Here is an 11,082-nt window from a genome sequence, read left to right on the forward strand (position 1 = left end):
AGTGAGCCATCATGATTTTGGATCAGCACAACATTTGGAGGTTTATATGTAGTGGCCATTTGCTAGTCCCATCCTAGTCCACTGTAGAAAGAATTAGGAGACCAAGTTTATATTTTATAGGGTGTGTGATACAATCTTTATACTGAAAGGGCTTTTGCAGTTATGCATTTCTTTCCATGCTATGCATTCACTTGACTTGCATGTGTTAAGGACTAGTGGCTCACAAACAACTTAAAAACACACCAAGGCCACACACTGATCAACAAGCACTTTTAGCCAGGCTATCTAGAATCCTGTATTATATATTCCCATACATCAGAACATAAACATCTGCTTTAGTGTTTTTTTTTTTTTTTTGTAAATATTTTCACCTGCCCATAACGCCCACTGCAGAAAAGTGATAACAGAGGTTTATATATGGTAGTGTTGAAGAATTTTCTTCAACTGTCGCTTTCATCTCCATGGGGCATACAGAAATCCTTGCGCATGCTGCAGAAAGAGCTCCATCTAGACCAGGGATGGAGAACCTTCGGCCCTCCAGCTGTTGAAAAACTACTGTCCAGGCATGATGGAAATTGTAGTTTTGTAACAGCTGGAGGGCCGAAGGCTCACCACCCCTAATCTATACCAATGGAATTGATTTTCAGTTGCAAAAATGTCTGCAACAAATCTGCCACATGTGACATTGTCCTAATGAAGCGTTCAAGTTACAGCCTTCCGGTCAGTAGACTGAAGCAGTTTAAGATTCTTATGGCCTTGTATGTTGACTGTTGACACTGGACACCCCTGCCCTGCTCTATTAGGCTATGTTCACACACAAATTGTGAACCTCAATTTCAGGGGTACTTTGCAGAAATCAGAGCTGCTGTTTGTCCTGCAGGAAGCAGTGTAATCTTTCCAGTCTTACACAATGCTCTCTGCTGCCACCTATCTCTTTCAGGAACTGTGCTACTGTTCTAGACAGTTCCTGACATAAAGAGCAGAGGTGGCAGCAGAGAAACTGGAAAGAAAACAACACTTCCTGCAGGACATACGGCAGCTGAGAAGTAATGGAAAAGTTGCATTTCTTTAAATAAAAGTAATTTGTAAATCTGTAAAACTTTCTGACAGCAGTTGATTTGAAGCATTTTTGCCCCTTCAGAGTACCCTTTTAACTATACAGTTTTTTTTAGTTGTATTTGTTGTAGTTTTTCACGCTACACAAAAGCTATAGCTCAAAAAATGGCTATTTTAATTTGAGCCGTTTACAGTTTAAAATACGGATGAAAAACATTTTTTTGGTCCTAAAATGGCTGGAAAAAGGAGTTAGGCATTTCATTTTACAGACCTAAAAATACAGCTGTGAACCTGTAAATTGGGCTGAATTTGTGTGAACATAGCCTTATCCTGAATAATAAAAGGAGCAATTGTGATGTCATCCTAACCCATGTGAATGTGTACATATCTATTTACATACAGAGGTTACACCATATACAGTTCTGGTGTTTACAGACCTATACAAGTTGAGAAAATTGTTCATTCTGATATACTGCACAGATGGATTTTGTGCAGACCGATCACATTTTACCCATTGATACACAAATCCTGTTAGACATGGAAATTCACTTTCTTTTTTTTTTTTCAACCTTTATGTTGGCAAAGGTAGTGTTGTATGATATATTAATATCATGGAGTATATGGTACAGCTTACCGTGCATCCTTCAGTTTGCCCACTGTTGTCCCATTCACATGCTATGAGCTCTGGTAGTACATGTATTACACATCTTATTGCATCCTACGTAAATTGGGGAATACGTTAAATAGTTTCCTATTTGATTCGGAGTTTTAAGAAGGAACATTGGTGAGCTTGTGTCACTGTATTCTTAGAGATTTTGCTGCATGGTCTTTTGTAACTGAAAAATGTATTTGACAAATGTAAAGTAATATGTACAGTATTGATGTTGGTTATCAACTTGGGTTGATGGCCTTTACACTTCATTTTAGTTGGATATAATGTTTGCCATCCAAACTTTGGCTATTAATTTGTGCCAAAATCCTACAACAGTTACTGAATGCACGCAACCTCTATGCAATTTACCAACATATCCTCTAATGAACAGACTGTGTAATAGTAATTTCTTGCTGTACAGAACATACAGGATTTTTCCCATTGCACCTTGACAAAACCATGGCACGTTAAATGTAATGTAACCCATTTACAGAACGGTCCTACCATCTGGTTCACTAGAGAGATTTTATCTGACATATTTTGGAAGCCAAATCCAGGAATGCATTTGAGAAGAGGAGAAATCTCAGTCTTTCCTTTCTGTTTATAGTCTGTTCCTTGCTTTGGCTTAAAAAATCTGGCAGATAAATCTCATCTAAACACACCATAAGAACTGGATCTGTGATGAGCTCAGCCGCTTTTTTTTGTGGGTTTGTGGAGTTTGGTAATGTCCTCTGACTGACACATTAGTCAAGATGGCTCCAACTAAAGATATGGATCTGATACCTCCAATAGGAAAACACAAAGTAAAATGGCTGACATGGTAGACAGAAGTCTACATGGAAGTTTACTCAAGGTTTTCCCTTATGAGTTATCTGTCCACTTTGTAGGGGAGGTCACAATACAATTGTGCAGTATAATCTATTTGGTTTGAGGTTGGTAATACTTTGTCATTTATGAATGTGAAAGGCATATCTAGGAGTACCTGAAATATTGTATTATACATAACAAGGGGTATTCATTAAAGTGATGATGTAAATGATGAAATCTAAAAAGGAACAAAATGTGAAATGCCTGTTGCATACATTACAGTTTTATAGGTATAACATATAGCACATGGGAACATGTATATATGCTTCAGCTACCCATGTCTAATGTACAAATTTTTCAGTATACAGAAATGGGCTGTATATATATTTTTGTTTTTAGCGGAACAATCAAATGTTATTCAGCGTATGAATTTGTTTATTAAAATCGGTCATTTAAATAATGAAAATGGTCACCCAAGCCGATCACTTTGTCCGTATGCATCATATTCAATTTTCTGAGCCAAATAGGTTTGTTTTACTGTGATTTCTTGTGTGAGCTCTGAATGACCTAGGCTGGCTGTAGTGATAGCATTGAATGTGGCTTACTGAGTGCACTTAAAAATAGATGCACACAACAAACATTTGTGATTTTCTAAAGACGAGTGTAAGTGTTTGTGTATGAAATGTTAATGGTGCTTTTTTTTTTGTCTTTTTATAGACAAGGATTAATTAATAAAATGATTCCTGGCTTGCAATCGTAGCTTTCATTCTATTCATTCGTACTTGGACTGTAGCATTTCCACAGGTCAATGTAAGTATGAACACCCACTAAGCTCCTTGCTGGTTATCAGTGAGGAAGATTTCCATGGGTATGTTCCACTTAAAGCAGTGGAGATACCATGCAGTGCTTAAGGGATCAGTAATACAGGGTCCTCAGTGGACAGCAGCCCCCCTTCCTTTCGTTAATGGCCAAATTAGGATTGGATATGAAGAGGTGTGTGTGTGTCTAAATGTCTCCTTTATCTGCTCATTTTTTACATGCACCATCTGAACAAGATGCATAACAAAGACTCCGACTCCTTTATAAATGGCCGGTCAGACACCAGGGGAGTTATCACACTGGTGTAAAGTGGATCTGGCTCAGCAACTTCTGTGTAATGTCCTACATGATCCTAATGCGACTTCTGAGTGAATAAGGAAAGATATAAAGCAGATTCTCCTGTGTGTGTGTGTGTGCAGTAGATGCAGCCAGTCACCAGCCTTCATGTCCTGAAGAACTTTAGATCTAGACTAGATGGAGCAGTTTGTCTTTTCTGCTGACAGTGTTCTATGTTTCTAACTAAATATTCACAACACACGTACACGAAGGAGAACTGTCAACAATGCCAGATACCCGTGATATAGAGGTCAGACACAGGCCCAGATTTATCAGCTGTCAGTGTTAGCACTCCAGGATCATTGTGGCCCTACAGGAACTAGCCAGTCAGTGATGGAATCTGTCTTGCCTTAATTTAAAGTGAAACTAAACATAATTTTACATTGTGCAACCAATGTTTATCAGTCATTGTAATAAGGTCCAAACCATTTGCTTTACACACTAACATTTTGTTTTTATTTTCCCCAGTATACAGCCAAAAATGATCAAAGGAGTATTCCAACTGACTGGTCCCCCATCCATATATGGGACAAGTAAGAGATCGTGGGGGGGGGTTCTTATTCTTAGCCCCCCGGTTGTTCTCCGTATCAGCCACTCGCTCCTTTGTTTTGAATATTTGCCATACCCTTGGCTCTATTCATTCTCTATGGAGCCATATGAAAAAGCTGAATGCTGTACTCTGCTCTCTGGCGGCTCCATAGAGAATGAACAGAGGCGCTGGTCACGTGCCATGGCTATATTCAAAACAAAGGAGCAGCGGGCCAATATCCTGTGGATAGGGGACAAGTTAGTTTTAAGTTGGAATACCCCTTTAAATATGCATGATTAAGGTTTGTAACTTTCAGTCCACGCTGCCTTTATCAGTCTGGTTCACTGGAAATTTACTATTATTTTTAAACTACTTAACCCTTTTTTGCATCAGAACGTAATGTATGTTCTAATGCGAGGGGGGAGGGGAGGTCAGAGACCCCGCTCTGAACCTCTGCGATCCCCACTGCTATCTGCAGCCCCATACTGTGGCTATTAGCGTCCGTGGTCCGATCATGGCGCCTGCTAATAAGACATTTAAATGCAGCTGTCGAAACTGACAGCTGCATTAAAAATTCCTAATGTGCCCCTATCCCTGGTGTCTAGGGGGGGGGGGGGGAAATCTCCCTCCTACGATGCAATTGAGGAGATTCCTTTTTTCTGGGCTGGGGCTCAGCGTTGCACTGACGCTAATCCCGGCTAGGCAATCTGTAGATCTGTTCTGCAGCAGACCAGATTAATACAGCGCTGATCTAATTGATCAGTGCTGTATTATATACACAGCATTGATCTCTATGAGAGATTAGTGCTGTGTATAGAGAAGTCCCCCAGGGGGGACTAAAAGTTAAAATAAAAAAGTTTTTTGAATAAAAAAAAAAAAAAAAAAAATTCCCCCCTCTAATAAAAGTTTGAATTGCCGCCTTCTTTTTTCCTAGCATAGCCCAGGATCAGCTGTGCCACACTGCTTGGTTGCACAACCCCGTTATTTAAGTGGTTCTAGCGGTTCGAGCTTCCAGAAACCCCTTTAAAGCCCTTATATACATTACACATATGTTGACCAAACCCATGATTTTAAATTTCAGCTACTCAATAACTGTGTGCTCAGGGAGATAAGCTGACAAGATAGGTGGAGAGGCTTCATATGTATGGGAGGATCTGAAAAGATAGCTGCCAGTCATATGAACTTTCTGCTGTCAGCTGTCTTATGTGCATGGCCAGCTTAAAATTTTTAAATTCTGTCTGCCTACAGCTGGGGGTTAAACTAGAAAGGTGCAATATTACATGCTACTATCACCCTCTAGTGGTGGCTCCTAGCAGCCTTTGGCAGTAGTCTTGCTCTGCCAGATACCCCTCACAATCAGGGAGTTTTCTCTAGCTTTGTTTCTTTCTTGTAAATACAGGGTATGCAATACTGAAATTGGGAAAGAATTAATCATATTTATGTATTATCTTTTTATACTAGTTATCAAATTGCTCTTATCCACTTTTATATTCTTTAAGTGACCAAAATGTAGTTCAGCTTAAAACAAAAAACATTTAATGGAGAAGACCGGCTTAATTCAAAATCTGGCAGGGGGGAAATTTGTTCAGGACTAGAGATAATCGAACATCGGAAAATCTTAGGTTCTATAGAACTCGAACATTGTCGAACCTTCCGCATTTGATTCCCGATGCTTTCCTGGTCCGTAGGGAAGGAGGAGACAGCCCGGGTACCACCTGGAATTCTGGGATTCAACCTATTACTTAGGCTGAATTCCAGGCGGTACCCGGGCTGTGTTCTCCCTTCCCACGGACCAGAAAGGCATCGGAATTCAAATGCGGAAGGTTCGACAAGGTTCTAGTTCTATAGAACCTAAGATTTTCTGATGTTTGATCATCTCTATTCAGGACTACTAACTTACCTCTCCCCATGCCTTGGGACCCCTGCCGGGCTCCAGCACTGACACGTCGTAACCCGGCTGATGGACTGGCCATTCAGCCAGTCAGTGACTGGGGTGGGACGCCACTCCCCTGCAGGCTGCCAGATTTTAAAATTGGTCAGATGTCTCCTTTAATCACTTTCTAATAGAATATGTTGTGATTTTGCAACAAAAAAAAAATATTCAGATGGAACATAGACCTAATTCAGTTGTACAGCTGCCCAACTGTAAATATATTACATATTGAACACTGCCATCATTCCACCTCAGATAACCAACGTTTGGTCTAACACTTGTTTGTGCACAATTTACACACATTAACGAAACACATGTCTACTAGCAAAATAACCAAAACACACGAGAAAATGGGATGTATGCATTGGGCAACCTCTTCCTGTGTGAAAAATTAACTGAGCTGTACAAGAAATTAAACATTATACCATGTTGCTTCAAATCAACAGACTATCCATATAACACATTGATGATCCAAGGAGGTTTTTTTTTTTGTAGTGGCTTAAAGGGAACCAATCAGCCCGTTTGAGCTGCTATGGTTCCCTTGAGCATTGTATAAAGCACCTGGACCGGCCCAGACACGTACCGGCCGCGGCAGGTGCTTTATAACGGAGGAAATTACTTTTATTCCCCGGCTTGTGACTAGATACGAGCGGGGAAGTAGTCATGTTGGGCGGCTCCCCACTGGTATCTAGTCACTGCGCTCTGCCTGTCAGCGCACTCGGCGGGATGAGTGACAGGCAGAGAGGTCCGTTACTGGCCTCTCTGCCTGTCAATCATCCCGCCGAGCGTGCTGACAGGCAGAGCGCAGTGACTAGATACGAGCGGGGAGCCGCCAGTAACGGACCTCTCTGCCTGTCAATCATCCCGCCGAGCGCGCTGACAGGCAGAACGCAGTGACTAGATACGAGCGGGGAGCCACCCACCATGACTGTATCTAGTCACAAGCCGGGGAATAAGTCATTTTTTCAGTTATAAAGCACCTGCTGCGGCTGCGGCCAGTACGTGCCGGGGCTGCTCCAGGTGCTTTATACAATGCTCAAGGGAACCATATCAGCCCCAACAGGCTGATTGGTTCCCTTTAAACCCTTGTACACAATGGGGAGAATTTAGCATCCCCACACCAGGTGTACACTGCAAAAAGATGTGCAAAGCAGCTGATTTTTGTGGATGTATATGCTGTTCACCTTATGGGTGGACAGGTAGGCACTAGAATGCATGGAGGGGGAAGGAATTTCAGTAGGACTGTACAGATATGCTGGCCTTGATAAATCCCCTCCAACAAGTTTTCTAGAACAGACTACTTCCACGCAAAGTAGGATACATGGCTAAAAAAAAAAAAAAAAATCTGAAAAAAAAAAATTTGCATTGCTTTTTCAAGCACTAAATTGACTCTTGTGACAAAACAAAACTCAGATTGTGCTTAAAGCGACTCTGTACCCACAATCTGTCCCACCAAACCACTTGTTCTTTCGGATAGCTGCTTTTAATCCAAGATCTGTCCTGGGGTCTGTCTGGTAGGTGATGCAGTTATTGTCCTAAACGGCCGTGGCTTAGAGTATCTAAGCCCTAACTTTGCACCACCTCTCTGTCCCTCCTCATCGTTACGAATGCCACTGGCTGCATATTTCCTATTCCTCTGCAGTGAACACTGCACAGGTGCCTTAACTATCCAGCCCATGTGCAGTATTCACACTGATGAATAGGAGACAATCTGCCTGGAGCATTCCTAATCATGAAGAGGGCGGGGAGGAGGGACAGAGAGGTTGTGCCAGCCTAATGCACACACACTCTAGGCCACAGCAGTTTGACACAGGGCTGCAAGTTTAAAAGTTGTTTTTTAGGACAATAACTGCATCACCTGCCGAACGGACCCCAGAACAGATCTTGGATTAAAAGCAGCTATCCGAAGGTACAAGTGGTTTGGGGGGGACAGATTGTGGGTACAGAGTTGCTTTAAGGGGGAACGATTAGCAGGTTAGATTCAAAGCTCCTGATTATCTCTTACCTTCTTAACGCAATTCCTGTGCAGTTTTTTGTGTAATCGTATTATTGGTAAAGCCCATCTCTTCTAATGATTATTAATGGAGAGGGCCAGATCGGTGGCAAGGAGAGTCATTCTTGATGTTTTTTTTTTACCGAATCTACTTTACACCTGGATTTTACCTTTTTGTGAATAGAATCTATTTTTAATATGCCCAGTCATTGGGTTCTAGCTTAAAAAAAATTACTATGCATTTAATCCACAGGTGTCAAACTGAGGCCCTCCAGCTGTTGCAAAACTACAATTCCCATCATGCCTAAAGCTTTGGCTGTCCAGGCAAGATGGGAATTGTAGTTTTGTAACAGCTGTAGGGCCTCAGTTTGACACCCTGATTTAATACCTTCAAATGTGTGACAGCAGTTACCACCATGGAAGAATTGCAGGACTCGAAACATTTTCTTCCTTTTATTTGCAATGTTATCTTACATTGAGACATGCCATTATAGGAGAAAACCTATTAAACATTCTTAATGAGCCATTACAAAGTGTTACAATAAGTTAAAGAATTAATATACAGAAGTTTAGATGAGAAACTGCACAATTAGAACTTCAAACCATTTCACAGGACACTATTGTATGAAAGAGTGCATTCTGAAAATGTTACTTCTCATGTCTGGCCAAAACCATGTATATAAGGTGTTCTCTGAGCAGCCTGATGTCACAAAAAAAAAAAAAAATATGGACTTGCATGCAGAAAACAAGGTTACCAATCTGCATTAATGTCTATTTACAAAGTCTGTGCTGGGAATGCCTCATCTATACCCAGCAGAAACATCACCTGGCCAGGGGTTTTCACAATTCTGGACAGGACATGTGCATTTACACGGTTTCTTTTAAAGCAGGTTCTTATCAATGTAATAACATAATCCAGATTGTAGTAAAACAATCTAAATGTATAAATGGATTTGTTAAAGTACAAAAGATAGTTTAAATTCCTGACCCAAAGATTGCAATTTGTTGTAGAGACCAAGGGGGGAGCTTTATCAAAGGGTGTAAAGATAAAGACTTGTGATTGGTTGCTGTGGGCAGTTTACACAGCTCAGCTTTAAGCTCTGGTAAAATGAAAGTGGAGTTGTGATTGGTTGCTGTGGGCAGTTAACACCAGTCTTTATTTTACACCCTTTGATAAATCAGGGCCCAAATGTTTAGTCATATGGTGAGCACCAATGGATCAAAAATTAGGCATACTGGGTGAACTGTAGTTATTGGTATAGAAAAACACCTCACATCCATAGAACTTGTTGGACAAAACTATGAAAGCTTTTGTATGCCGCTTGCCATAAAGCGTGGAAAAAAAAAAAAAGGCTGGTCTAAAAATAAAGATGCAAAAGCTAGTGCTGTGTTATGTTCTAAAACCTGTGGAGAACCTGCAACACTAATAGAGATTAATGAATCTCAAACCTGATTAGAAGTTGGATGCAACTCTAAGGCTGCCTGGAACACAAGGATACATCCAACTTCTTCAGCGACCGGTCACCAAATGCTCAATATTCATTCTTTTCCAATCACTAATATACATTCACTTTAAAGGGCCTTTAAGCAAGGAGATTTCCTGCTATGAGATGAAATAGAAATTATTATTTATAGTTTATAAAACTTCCTTTTTTGGAAAGGGGTCATGTGTATTTACAACCTCTTTAAATATTTTTCAAAAACTAAAAGTTGTGTGTAAAATGAGACTGCTATCATTACTATGACATCCAGGCTTGAGTCAGTTTGTCCTAAAGTAGATGGTCGGCTGTTACCTCCTGTAACACAGTATTGTTAATAATTCACATGCTAATATACAGGGCCTTCAGATAGACTCTCTTATACTGTATTATTAAGCTCCCTCCCATTCCATGTGCATATGTGTTGCACAGTGTAACACTATGGACGAGGCACAGTGATGTAATGGTCACCTGCTCTTCCCTTGCTTGCTATTTTATGGATGATATAGGTGATAGAAGTAGCTTTATAGGTTACATCTAACACATTAGCAAAAATAAACATTGTGTGGCCAAGCCCTTAATATACACATTATCAGACCAAAGTACCCACCTGTTCAGCCAGAAGAACCAGAGCTTTGGGATTCTGATCACATCTTCCACAGACCTCCTGAAATAGCCTCCTAAGCGCTACCTGCACTTCCTTTTCAGATGGACTGTGGAAGGGGTCCTCCAACACACTTTCATGACTGCACTAAAAGACCAGTTAAAGTTCAAACTTATCTATAATGTCTTTGTTGATGTTAAACATGTTGGGGAAGTAATGTAAAAATTTCTGTAGGAGAGCAAACCTTAAGAGAAGACTGACATTATTGCCCTAGGTGCAATTTGTCCCTTACATGAATAGTCTTATCTGTGCTGCATAAAATGCATTAAAGAGCCATGAGTCATTGGGGCAGACCCTTGTGGCTTCTTCCCACCCTGCAGGCCTCGATTGATAAACCCTTCCCTATAGCAGGAAGATATTTTATAAATCTTGGAGTGGGAGAGGCCCCCAATGACAACTGTTTCAGGCAGCATGAAACAACAATTATTATGGCTCAGCTGAATGGCCACCTCCTTAATTTAGACATCTTTTACACTTTGGACAGATGCTTCTAAGGTATACAGAATACCAGGGCTAAACAGTACAGATTGTCATTGCTTTCCTTTATAATTTTTTTAACCAATTCGGGGCCTTGTATCCTTATGGTATAAATTTAGAAAAAAAGTAGGTACCAGATTATTTGTAGTTAAGTTCTTGTGATGCTTAACAATGAAGACCTTGCACTAAGTCCTGGTAACACATCTGGTGGGTGCACTTAACGTGACCATCACTGCAACAGAACAATCTCAATTAGAGCATCAATAAGATGCAAAAATAGAGCTAAATGAGTGGGTACAATGACAGCAACCACACAGGAAAGGAGTGGTGGTGATGTG

Source organism: Dendropsophus ebraccatus, chromosome 1 (genome assembly GCF_027789765.1).
Source record: "Dendropsophus ebraccatus isolate aDenEbr1 chromosome 1, aDenEbr1.pat, whole genome shotgun sequence".
Taxonomy (NCBI): Eukaryota; Metazoa; Chordata; class Amphibia; order Anura; family Hylidae; genus Dendropsophus; species Dendropsophus ebraccatus.